Source organism: Calliphora vicina, chromosome 4, assembly GCF_958450345.1.
Source record: "Calliphora vicina chromosome 4, idCalVici1.1, whole genome shotgun sequence".
Classification (NCBI taxonomy): domain Eukaryota; kingdom Metazoa; phylum Arthropoda; class Insecta; order Diptera; family Calliphoridae; genus Calliphora; species Calliphora vicina.
Window position 1 is genome coordinate 97,075,809 of NC_088783.1, and position 13,883 is coordinate 97,089,691.

General features: G+C 32.7%; 1 protein-coding gene across 3 annotated transcripts in view; it reads right to left on the minus strand.

Annotated features, from left to right (window-relative positions):
* The window catches only part of Rab40 (RAS oncogene family member Rab40), an 86,511-nt gene that overhangs the window by 838 nt on the left and 71,790 nt on the right, over window positions 1-13,883 (minus strand). The gene's annotated exons all lie outside the window — the stretch shown is intronic.

Genomic DNA, 13,883 nt, shown 5'->3' on the forward strand with positions numbered 1-13,883 from the left:
GTAAAGCGAAGAAAAGTAAATTTTGCACGGGGTGATCCATATACCACCCGGATATTGCACTTACAAACCAAACAACAAATGTGCACTTTTGCTTGTTGGTTTTCAGTAATTGTTGTTCAGTTTGTTCTGTAAATTTTACAGTTAGGTACCTTAATATTTTTGAGTTTTATACGTTTTTTTTATTATACCACTAAGAACACACAAACTATTAATTTTTATGCCGTCTTTTAGACAATTTTTATACCCTTCAGCTTCGTGAGAAGGGTATATATAAGTTTGTCATTCCGTTTGTAATTTCTACATTTTTCATTTCCGACCCTATAAAGTATATATATTCTGGATCCTTATAGATAGCGGAGTCGATTAAGCCATGTCCGTCTGTCTGTCTGTCTGTCTGTCTGTCTGTTGAAATCAGTTTTCTGAAGACCCCAGATATCTTCGGGATCCAAATCTTCAATAATTCTGTCAGACATGCTTTCGAGAATTTTTTTTTTTTAAAATCAGCAAAATCGGTCCACAAATGGCTGAGATATGAGGAAAAAACCAAGACAACCTCGATTTTTGACCTATTTTTTTACCTATATCTGGATTACTAAGACATTAATATAGACAATATGGATATCTAATGATAGATATTTCAAAGACATTTGCAACGACGTATATAAGACCATAGTAAGTTGGACCTACAATGGGTCAAAATCGGGAAAAAAATTTTGAACCCGATTTTTTTTTTTAAAAAAAATTTAAAAAAAAAAAAAATTTTTATAATTTAAAAAAAAAATTTTTTAAAATTTAAAAAAAAAAAATTTTAAAATTTAAAAAAAAAATTTAAATTTAAAATCGAAAAATTTTTTTTTTCCAAAAAATTCAAAAAACAACTGGAAAAAAATTAAATTTTGTTTACCTAAAAATATTTAAAATTTTTAAGTATAATTTGGTGAAGGGTATATAAGATTCGGCACAGCCGAATATAGCACTCCTACTTGTTTATATTTCAATCTTTCATTACACTATTTTTCGTAAACAAATGTATGCATTATTGCCATACTTTCTACTGAATGCTTTGGTTAAGTAATCAAATGATGGTGAAACGTAAATCGGTAACCGTTGGTTAAATGGTCCCCGTTAAACAAACCGACAGTTAGTTAATTTTCCGGTTAAAATGAAATAATCGTACATTGTGAAAATGGCCGTAAATCAAATAAATGAAACGGAGAATACAAAACAGCATGAATGAAGGTATGTAATATAAAATATGATGAACAATTTAGTGGACACATACTTAAGTTTAAACCTACACTAATTAATTATGAAATTTTTTAAATTGGAGCGGGTTCGTATCGACTCGATAATCTACAAATCATATAATTATCATGCGATACAAACGAGAAATATAAAAAAATTTTCGTAACTGCCTTGCTGAAATACTTCATATTAGGGGGTATACGGCAAACTTTTTTTTTTGTTTGTAAGGTGGTACACTCTAATTCGCAAGCTTCATGGTAGAAATCAAAGTATACCAAGTAGTCCGACTCTATTTTGTTTACTATTTCACATATGGGCAATTCCATATAATCGTACGTGACATTTGTACGCCTATAGAGTGGAATATAGTATTTAGCAAAAATAAGAGTATCTGAAAAATAATTTGGTCTTTATGTTCCATTCAGAGGGTACTATATTTTAAAATAATAAAAAGTTCTTTCGAAATATTGTCGTACGTAAATTCATTTCATACTACAAGCTAATTGGTAGCCTAGTTTTCGCCGCAATTTTAGCCTAAAACATTAAAAAATTAAATATAATCAGTTTAAACTATTCAAATCATCTTGAAAAAAAGTTTCAAGAGTTTTTGTGTTTTCAGTCGTGGTAGCGATTCTCGTGGAATTGCACATATGCGGGTTCCGTGTGAGTTCATCACCCTTGTGATAGAATATCTTGAGTTACAAAACATTTCTTTTGATATTTATTCCACTCCCATTCAAATAGGACTTAAAGGAAAACCACTAAGCTTTCTTTTGAGCAAAAATTTTTTTTTTTAAAAATCGAAATTTTTTAAAAAATTTCGATTTTGCAACAACAAAAAAATAAAAAATTGTATGTCTTGAGTTACAAAATATTTATTTTGATAGATATCCCACTCACATCCCACTAAACGACAAAATAGGTCTTAAAGGAAAATACATATTCTTTTGAGCAAAACAAATTTTAAAAAAACGGCCAATTTTGGAAAAAAATTCAATTTTGAAAAAAAAAATTAAAAAAAATTGTACATCTTAAGTTACAAAATATTTATTTTGACCAAAAATATCTTAAGCTTTCTTTTGCGCAAAAAAAAAATTAAAATAAAAAAGAATTCTATCGGTGCAAATCATTGGCCCGTAGCTACGTATATTTTTTTTCTTGGACCAGCACTCAGGCGATGACCCCTACTCATGCAAAGCATTGTGTTGGAACTAGGAAAATAGGTTATGGGTGGGAGGATAGAGGGAGTAGTGTTTGTGGACATTAGATTTGAATTTTCCTATATTGAAAGTGACAGGAAAGACTTCAGGAGGAAGATTATTCCACATACGGACAGTACGGCTAAAGAACGAATTTTCTCTGTAATGTGTTGTGCGATCCACTGTCCAGTCGACAACGAATTGGTGAGCCCTTGCCGAAGAACGTGTGTTGCGTAAAAAACTACGGGTTTCGGGAACAAGTTCCCTAATTTCTGCAGAGCACATACCATTGTAGTATCGGTAGAACAGTGAAACACAACCCACATTGCGACGATGTTCCAGTGAGTCAATAGAGCTGGATACCCTACTGTCACCGATAAGCACCTTCGCCCTCTCCTGTACGCGGTCGAGTAACTCCAAAATAGACTTCGAAGCACGCAAGCTACGTATATTGGCCTAATATTGATAAGGATATTAAAGATTTTATTAGAAAATGCGAAAAGTGCCAGCTAGCGGCAAAGGACCCAGTGAAGACAGATTTACACTCCTGGCCAGTCGAAGCATCGAAAGGGCTCATATTAGGGTGATCGGCCCGGTTTTTAATAACCGGTTATAACTGGTTTTTTTAGTTAAGTCGGTTTCGGTTTTTTTGAAAAGCTCACATTTCGAATATCGAAGAAACCAGGTTTTTTTCCAAGAATAGCCTAAGAGTGTGCTTTTATGAGTTTTATTGTGTTAAGAATCTTAACTTTAAGAAAATCGATATACTCCAAAGCATTTAAACTATATTTATTCCTAAGAGATTATTTTAGCCTTCATAATGGTTTCAAATTTATTGACGTTAACGATCTTTGTGTCAATTTGACACAGATAGAAAATATATATGATTTTTGTCAATCTTTTTTTAAAACCTAACGTAGTTATTGACATTTGAAATTAAATAAAAGTCATAAAATATCAAAAATATCAACCACTCACTTTTTGAAAAAATTCAAAATGGGTCAAATTTGACCCGAAGACCTTATGAAGGATAAAAAAAATATAGCTTTGGTATCTAACAGGGGTATCGCAGTTTTCATACAAGTATAATGTTCAGCAGGTATGATGAAAAGATACATATATATTTGTGCTACCAAAGCTCTGAAAACATTTAACTTAATTGTGCGTAACAACAAATTCAAGATTTTTGCTCCAGGTCAAATATGGCCCAAAGACCTTAAGTGCAAAAAATTGTATATATAATTTTTTGCCAATTTGTTTTTCTAAAAACCTAACGTAGTTGACATTTGAAATTAAATAAAAATCACAAAATATCAACTACTTTTAGAAAAAATTCAACTTGTGAAGATTAAAAATGCAATCAAAATTAGAATTAACGGCTTATTTTTTGTCATTAGAATTCTTTCGTTATGTTTTTCCATGATCTGTTTTTGTTTTAATAACTATTATTTTAATAAACTTTTTTCTTCTTATTTCTATGCGTTTTAATATTTTGCCAAAAAACCGGTTAACTGGTTTTTTGCAATTTTTCGAAGAAACCGAAAACCGGTTTTTAAAAAATGTCGAAAAATCGATCACCCTAGCTCATATAGACTATGCAGGCCCAGTAAAGGGTATTTATTACCTGATCATTATAGACGCATATTCTAAGTACCCGGCAATATATGAAACTAAGACCATAACGACATTCGCCACTCTGATATTTCTTAACGAGTACTCGTATCCGACAACGGAACCCAATTTTCTTCCGAGAATTTTGAAAATTGGTGTAACAGTCGTGAAATTCAACACACGAGAACCGTCCGTTTCCATCTAAGCCCAAATGGCCAAGCCAAGCGGTTCGTAGATACATTAAAACGAGCTTTAAAAAAATATGAGGGAGAAGGAACAATGACGGAAATACTTAACACTTTCCTGGAGGTGTATCGTTCCACACCGAATCCAAATTCTTCAAATGGAGCCTCACCAGTTGTGTTATAAATAAATACTTGTTTATATGTTTTCAACTTTATGTTTAATTAATCTTTATACCCTGATTTAAAAAAAAAAATATTTAAAAGGTTAACTTTGAATATGATATCAAATAATTTGTATAAAACTTCAGTTGGAAAATAATTCTGATTGAGAAAACTATTAATTTTGAAGTTAATTGCTAAACTAAATAAAATAATTGATTTATATTTTAAATTGAAAATTTACTTTCGACATATAGTTTTATTTCCAACATTCTTCAAAATTAATAAATTGTATAATGTTTCATACACCACCAAATGATGCTAGTAAACCAATCAAACATAATGAAAAGAACTATCCTGGTAATAGTTGCGGCCAATGCAACGTGGAAGATACTAATGAAATGGTTTAATGCGATAAATGTGATGTGTGGTATCACTTCACAAGTAGCTCATAGACCAGTAAGTGAACGTTCTGTAAATAAAACAAAAGCTTTGTCAATATGCTCCACCACGTCCTCAAGAAAACGCTTAGTTAATTTAGAACTTCAACGCCTCGAGGAAGAAAACTCGAAACTCGATTTCTTGAAAGAAAATATGAAATTCTAACAATTTCAGAAGATGTTGCGGAAAGCATTCGTAGTGAATCCATCTCACGTACTAAGGAATGGGTATCGAATTTGCCCCAATATAACAATTCATTGCATTCTCCCAGTCGATCCGAAAACAAATGTGAACAAATTAACGAATATAAAGGGACGATTACGAAGATACATTCACAGAAAGATGCATTCAATTTATCGAAAAGTCAACTTTCAGCGCGCAAGGCCCTTTCTACCGATTTACCTGTATTTAATGGAAAGCCCGAAGAATGGCCATTATTTATCAGCTCATTTATAGAAAGCACAAAGCTGTGTGGATACTCCAATTCCGAAAACCTTTTACGCTTACAAAAATGCTTAAAAGGTATAGCTTTCGAAGCTGTAAGTTGCCATCTCTTGTTGCCAAAAAATGTACCAGAAGTTATTCGAACGCTTAAGATGTTGTTTGGTCGCCCAGAAATAATAATTAATACTCTTGTAGAAAAAATTAGATCAGAAGCATCTCCAAAATCGGATAAACTTGATGTTCTTGTAAGCTACGCTATTTCAGTTCGAAATCTTTGTTCTACCTTGGAAGCATCTGGTTTAGAAGCTCTTATGAACAATCCCTTGCTTCTTTAAGAACTCGTAGACAAGTTACCAGCTCAGACAAAACTCAATTGGGCCATGTACAGTGGTTGACAAAACAATGGAAACTTTTCCAAATATTCCATATGTAGCTCAAAATTTAAAATATTTTTTAAAATAATTTTTTTTTTTTAGTATTTTACTTGTATAGTTTTATTTTTATAAATTAACTGAAAAACAAACAACATAATTATATTCTGAAAAAAGGGAACAAAATTAAAAATATTCACTATTTCGCTACTGACAAAACAATGGAAACTTTTAAACCTATGCAAGAAGGAAGTGTAAAACGAAAATAATATTTAAAAGAACGATGTAAAAAGCATCCTGTTTACAGTTATTTTATTTTTAAATTTTGGTAATTTTTCACAATTTATTTTTCTAAGTTTTTCGCATAATTGTTTTTTTTCAAAGACTTAAAAAATAAAATAATTAACGATTTTAAAGCTGGTTTAAAACAAAAAAGTATATGTGATAAATATTCAATAAATAAATCAGCAGTTTCAAAAATTATAAAGAAATTTTGTGAGACCGGTTCTGAAAAACTCAACATTTAGATGGAAGACCTCGTAAGACTACTCCTAGACAAGATAATTTAATAGCGAGAGAGTTCAAGAAATTCCCAAAAATTACTCTTCGAGAGGTTGTTAATAGCCTAAAATTAGAAATAAGTACCCGAACATTTAGTCGCAGGGCAAATGAGGCTGGCCTTGGTTGCTATCGTCCTGTGAAAAAACCACACATTTCTAAAAAGAACCGTTCTGCTCATCTACAATTTGCCAGGGATCATTTAAACTGGTCGATACAGAAATGGAATACTGTCCTCTTTTCCGACGAATCCAAATACAATTTAAGAGGCAGTGATGGGTGAACATTTGCAAGACGACCAAAGGGAAAAAGATTAGATCCAAAGTACACAGATAAGACTGTAAAGTTTGGTGGTGGCAATATTATGGTATGATGATGTTTTTCAGGGCAAGATACCATGACAGGTATAGGATACAGAACCATATTAAACGATGTTATGTATCCATACGCTGAGGAAAATATGCACCTAGTTTGGAGATTCCAACACGACAACGACCCGAAACTCACCTCTAGCGTTGTAACCGAGTGGTTACAATCCAACGAGGTACGTGTTTTGAAGTGCCCTGCCCAATCGCCAGATCTCAATCCCATAGAAAATCTATGAGAAATTGTAGATCGTAAAATAAGGACCCAAAATTACACCAGGAAGGAAGATTTATCGGAGGCGGTTATAAGGGAATGGCAAAATATTTTTAATTGGTTCAATGCATCGTCGATGTGTAGCAGTTATAAAAAATAAGGGATACCCAACAAAATATTGAGTTACTGCAATGTTTAGACCATATTTGTTAAAATAATACCTAAGTTTCCATTGTTTTGTCAATGCCGTAATAAAGAAATCTTTTAATTTTGTTTTCTTATTTTTAGAATTTAATTAATTATGTCCTTTGTTTTTTGTTAAATTAATTTAATAAAAGTATACAAATAAAATACTACAAAAATGTTAAAATTTTTTAAAAAATTATTTCAGATTTTAGGCCACTAATGAAATATTTGGAAAAGTTTCCATTGTTTTGTCAATCACTGTATATTGCATTTAAAGATGCCGACATATCAGTGTTTTCCAAATGGCTGTTTGATATTGCAGAGGCAGTAGCTAAAGTCAGCCCATCAATTATTTCGTACAAAACAACAGGTAATGTGCATGAACATGAGATGGAGAAACCAATGGAAAATCATAAATGTGTTATTTGTAACAAAAATCATTTGGTCGACGAATGCGAAAAGTTTTCCCAAATGAAACTGTCCGATCGTTGGTATAAAGTTCATCAGTTTAAACTGTGTCGGTTGTGCCTCCAGAAGCATGGTTATTATCGTTGTTCCGATGCAAAGTGCTCTGTTGAAAACTGCGAAGCTAGACATCATAAATTGCTGCACAAATTTGAAACTAACAAGTAACAGAGCTATATTCGGCTGTGCCGAATCTTATATGTATACCCTTCACCAATTGTATGTTGAAAAAAAATAACAACAAAAATAAAACAAAAATAAACCAAACGCACTCAGCGTTGCCGCTTTGGTTCAATTGGACCAAAATTGGTAGTTTTAAAAAAGTTTTTAAAAAAAAACTATGTTAATCCAAAATAATAAAATTATTTATAAAATATGAAGACAGAATTATCTTAATTTTTTAGTTTGGTCAAGTAAATGTGTACGTATTTAGTAGTGTTCAGTTCAAAAAATGCCAAAGGCCTTGCAATACTAAAACTTTTAACGTATTATAATACATTTAATTTACACATGTTAAATATTTCAAAATTATAACACATGTTATTTAAATTGTGTGTAATTATGTTAAAAGAGGTAATAAGTAGTGAGCAAAAACATTTTTCTTTTAAAATTTCAATAATTTATTTTCGTGAGTGTGGGCAGCTATGACCAATTATGTACCGATCGCCATGAAACTTATTTGTGTTGAATTTTGACGGCATACCAACACTTTTAGGAGTTTTATGCTCCTTAAAATAAGTTTTAGAAATGGGCCTTATATGGGGCTTATGGTCAATTATAAAACCATTCACACACAATTTTTAGATGTGACATATTTATGATTGTAGTGTAATTAAATAATATTCATCCTCAGGGCAATGCTATAGCAGCAATAATATAATTTTAATTTAACTATTAATTTTGAAAGGAATCCAAATAGCATTTCACAAATATTTAAAATTTGGTAGGTTTTGGTAGTTTTTAATCTGAAATTTGGTAGAAAAAATATTTCATGAGTGGCAACGCTGAACGCTCTCAAATACATACAAATTATGCACGCGTGTGTTTGATTTGTAATTCTCATTTTATTCCACATTGTAGATTCTACCCAACAACAACATTGTATAATGTAGAATGTTGCTGTTGGGTGTTTGTGCTGTTTACGTATGATAGAGTTGCTCATATGAGAACTCATTATAAACAACTCTCTCTATTTTGTTAGAGAATAAGATTTACAAAGAATATACTCAATGTGTATATACTCAATGTGTAATACACACATTTACATACATATATACGCACAACTAAACTTTTGTTTTCTTTTTATTATGCTATTATATATGTACATGATTTCATGAAACACTAACAAAATACATGGGTTTTTTGCTTATATCTCGGCCATTTGTGGACCAATTTTCTCGATTTTAAATAGCAACCGAGCCGGAAGAATTCCGGAGATTTAGATGTATGAATCACGTTTGTAAGTTATTTAGGGGATTTGGAAAGTTAATTTCAACACACAGACGGACATGGCTATATCAACTCCGTTATCTATAACGATCCAGAATATATATACTTTATGGGGTCGCAAATGAAAAATGTAGAAATTACAGACGGAATGACAAACTTATATATACCCTTGCCACTCATGGTGAAGGGTATAAGAACATAATAACAACACATTCAAATTTAGATGTCACCAAAACCTTCTTTAAAATTTTACCAGTTACTTTGTATAACAATGGTGTTTCTGTAGAAATGTTTGCATTTTTGGATGATGGTTCAAATGTTACCCTTATACAAAATGATATTTGAGAGTAGCTTGGTTTACAAGGTAATGTAATAGCCTGTGTCTAAAATGGACTTCAGAAACTCGTCGCACAGAAGAAGAATCTATGCAAGTTAATGTTTGTATTTCGGGGTGTAATGAAAATTCAAAAAGGTATGAACTTTTTAATGTACGAAGTGTTAAAAATCTTTCTTTGCCAGTACAAAGTGTCTCCAAGTGTGATTTAGAAGCATATCGCCATTTAAAGAATATTCATATATCAACATATAACGTTTGCCCAAAAATTCTTATTGGATTAAACAATGGTTACGTGTGCAATTCATTAAAGATCGTTGAAGGAGTTATAAGTGAACCCTGCGCATCCAAAACGAGATTGGGATGGGTTATTCATGGCGGATGTGATTCGAATATTGATAAAACTCTGGGATATCACAAGATTGAACACTGCAACTGTGATTACGAAATGGAAAAATTAAAGATGATAGTATCTGAATACATGTCTTTAGAAAACGTTTGACGGAAGTACGAATTGTCCTCACCAGAAGAAAAACGTGCCAAATTCTTACTTCAAACATCCACAAAACGTGCCGGCGAGAGATTTGAGACTGGGCTACTTTGGAAAGAAGACGTAACAAAAGTACCAAACACTTTTTCAATGGCAATGAAACGACTTCAATGTCTTGAGAAAAAGGCAAATCCTGAACATATTCCAATTATTACACAACAAATAGATGAGTTGGTAAAAAAGGTTATGCTCGAAAATTGTCAGAAAATTAAGTTAATAAAACAAATGGCGTTACTTGGTATCTTCCCATATTTACGGTCACAAACCCGAATAAGCCAAATAAAGTTCGATTGGTCTGGGATGCAGCAGCCAAAGTGAATGGTGTTTCATTAAACTCCATGTTATTAAAAGGTCCTGATTTCATGGCACCACTACTTTCTGTTCTGTATGGTTTTCGTTTGAAAAAAAATTGCGATTTGTGGAGACATCAAAGAAATGTTTCATCAGGTGCTAATTCGAAAGGAAGACCAAAATGCACAGCGATTCATCTGGTGAAATGGCGAAAATTTTAGAATTCCTGATGTCTATGTAATGCAAGTGATGACTTTTGGTGCGGCATGCTCTCCAAGCTCAGCACAATATGTTAAAAATACAAATGCGTTAGAATACAAGGATCAATTTCCAAGAGCCGTAGATTCAATCGTAAACCATCATTACGTAGACTTGGCAAAACAAGTGGCCTTTATTCATAGTAAAGGCGGATTTTTCATTCGAAATTGGAAATCAAATCCAAAAATTGTAGTAGAGAGTCTTGGTGAATTAGAAGAGCCAAATAAAGTGCCAATTGGACCCAAATCAATTGAGATGACTACGGAAAAGGTACTTGGCATGTGGTGGTCAACAGCTGATGATAATTTCACATACTCTTTAAAATTAAATCGCGTTAATAAAGATGTTTTATCTGGTTTAAAAAGACCAACAAAAACCGATATATTGAGAACATTAATGTCTATTTTCGACGCTTTCGGTTTCCTGTCGGCATACGTTGTTTACTTAAAGATATTGTTACAAGAGGTTTGAAGAACCACTGAAGGATGGACCGATGAAGTTAATGATGATATCTTCAATAAATGGATAATCTGGATTAAACTTCTACCTAATATTGAAAGTGTAAAAATTCCTCGATGGTACTCAATCCAGCCAGGGTCTTCAGTTCAATTACACATATTTGTTGACGCTAGCTAATTGTCTTATGCTGCTGTTTCGTATTTAAGAGTGTCATCAGCAGATGGAATTCAAGTTTCATTAGTTAGTGCAAAAGTAAAAGTTGCTCCGAAGCAACCTTTGTCAAGCAATTCGTTATGTATCGGATTGGAGAAGTCCTTGATTGCAGCAAACCATCAGAGTGGAGATATATGTATACCTACAAAATACAACGTTGCAGATGATGCGACAAAGTGGAAGACAGAATATAAATTTGACATGAAAAATCGTAGGTTCGATGGCCCACCTTTCTTAAAAAAAGATGATTCTGATTGGCCACCAAATAAATCAGAGATTTCAAAAGTTTCAGAAGAACTTAAAACTCATATTGCTATGATGCACCTAGAGGTAATTGATGCTAACTTAATTGATTATCATCATGGAAGAGACTTATTCAAACTGTTGTCAAAGTTTATACATTCATTCACAAATTGATGATGAAATTGCATAAGTCAAGAAATCAACCATATTTATTCCCAAAAGCATCTAAGCTGAATGCTATGGCTGAAAACATCATTTACCGAAAAATACAGTACGAGGTTTTTAAAGACGAATTTGCTGTCTTATCAAACAAGAGCGGACAAATTTTAAAATCAAGTGTCTTATACAAATGTTCCCCCTATATAGATGAAAATTTGGTAATTCGAATGAACGGAAGAATTGGTTTGACTCCTGTTATACATGAAAATGCAAAACATCCAATAATATTACCAAAAAATCACTATTGCACTGGGTTGCTGATACAACACTTTCATATAAAATGTTACCACATTCACCATGACACGTGCCTCACTGAATTACGTCAGTCTTTTTACATTCCAAGATTAAGAGTTGAGTTAAAAAAGGTACGTAGAAATTGTCAACTTTGTAAGAATTTAAATTCAACACCTGTAGTTCCTGAAATGTCCATGCTACCAAGAGCCCGACTATCACCCTTTACACGTCCATTTTCGTATGTCGGTATTGACTATTTTGGACCGTTATTTATTTATTTAATTCGCCAATGAAATTACAATTTCTTACAGGCTAGCATAATTCTTAAATCTTAATTAAAATCTATTTACTATAGTATAATTTAAAAAAATACAAAGTATTATATGTTAAAGTTGCGCGACATCAAGAGAAACGTTGGGGTGTACTCTTTACGTGTCTAACTATAAGGGAAATACACCTAGAAGTTGCATATGATATGACAACTGACAGTTGTGTTATAGCAATTCAAAATTTTGTTACTCGGAGAGGTACACCTATTGAAATATATTGCGATAATGGCTCAAATTTCAAAGGAACTGAAACGGAGTTAAAAAATGCTCTTAAAAATGTTGATTTCCAAAAAATTACTGTTAAATTCACGTCATCATCAACAACCTGTCACTTCAATCCACCAGCGGCACCACATATCGGAGGCAGTTGTGAACGTTTAGTTCAATCGGTAAAGAAAGTACTGAAACAAATAATGCCCATGTTCGTAATTAAGGACAATACGCTGTACAATGGGTTACTGGAATGTGAGCGCATTATTAACTCTATACCCCTAACTTATGTTGATCTAGAATCAACAACTGATGAAGCCTTAACTCCAAACCATTTTCTCTTGGGATCTTCAAATGGTGACAAGCCCTTGGGTGAATTTTCAGTGGATGACTGTGTGTTACGAAAACATTGGAGAAAAATGCAGCATTTTGCTGATCTATTTTGGAAACGGTGGATACAAGAATATCTTCCGACATTAACGAAACGTACAAAGTGGTTTAAACAAATTTAGCCCCCTTCAAGTTGGTGATATTGTCGTCATAGTTGATCATAATCTACCAAGAAACAATTGGCCTAAGGGTATAGTTCAATCAGTCTGTAAATCACACGATGTTACTGTTAGAAGTGCCGAAGTTCTTACCAAAAATGGTGTCCTCAAAGCAAAGCTAGCTGTATTGGATGTTAGGCGAACAACAGATTCTCAAAATTGTGATGGTTAAAACATGGTTTTAACGAGGGGGAGAATGTTAGAAATAAATACTTGTTTATATGTTTTCAACTTTATGTTTAATTAATCTTTATCCCTAATTTAAAAAAAAATATATTTAAAATTTCGAAAAATTGTTTTATTTCCAACAAGCCGAATCTTTCATCGGCAGGAAAATGAGAACCATCATGGACTCTATAAAAAAAAACCTCAACCACCATCGACCAAGGGAAATGAACAAATGGAGCTTCAATACAATAGAAAACATGGCACGAAGTGGAAGAACTTTAGAAATGGCGATACTGTTTTCGTCAAGGAATTTAGAAACAACAAGAGTTTTTGGGTGCCTGGTGAGATCATAGAAAGAGTGGGAAATGTCATTTATAACACCAGTATCCAGCTTAGATACCACCGCACACCCCAACCAATTACAACTAAGAGTTCCGAATGATGTCGACCAGCGAACAATGACCAGTGATAATTTAACTCTGGATATACTGCTGGGAGAATTTAATATATCTACTTCACCACATGAGGAAACCTTTTTGACACCACCATCTACTCCTGCTACAAACTTCATTCCGAAACACATTACTGTCAGAAGACAACCAGTGGAGACTCGATCCGGGAGCCCGCACATTATCTTTATTTACTTTGTATTATCTTATTCTTATTCTTTGCTAGTTATAATAAATACGCTATTACACAGTTAGCTTTCTTGATGTACACTATAGTTTTTTAATGAATAAGGGCCATTATTACAACTTGCCGTTATATTTAAAGGTAACTTTAAGCAATAGAAAAAGGTACCCTTAAAGGTAACTGTAACTATAACGGCAAGTTGTAATAATGGCCCTAAATATATTGAATTACTGAAAACAAACCAGTATTGTTTTTTGCCAAAAAGATAAAATAAAAAAAAATTGGAGTTGTTGAACGAGTGT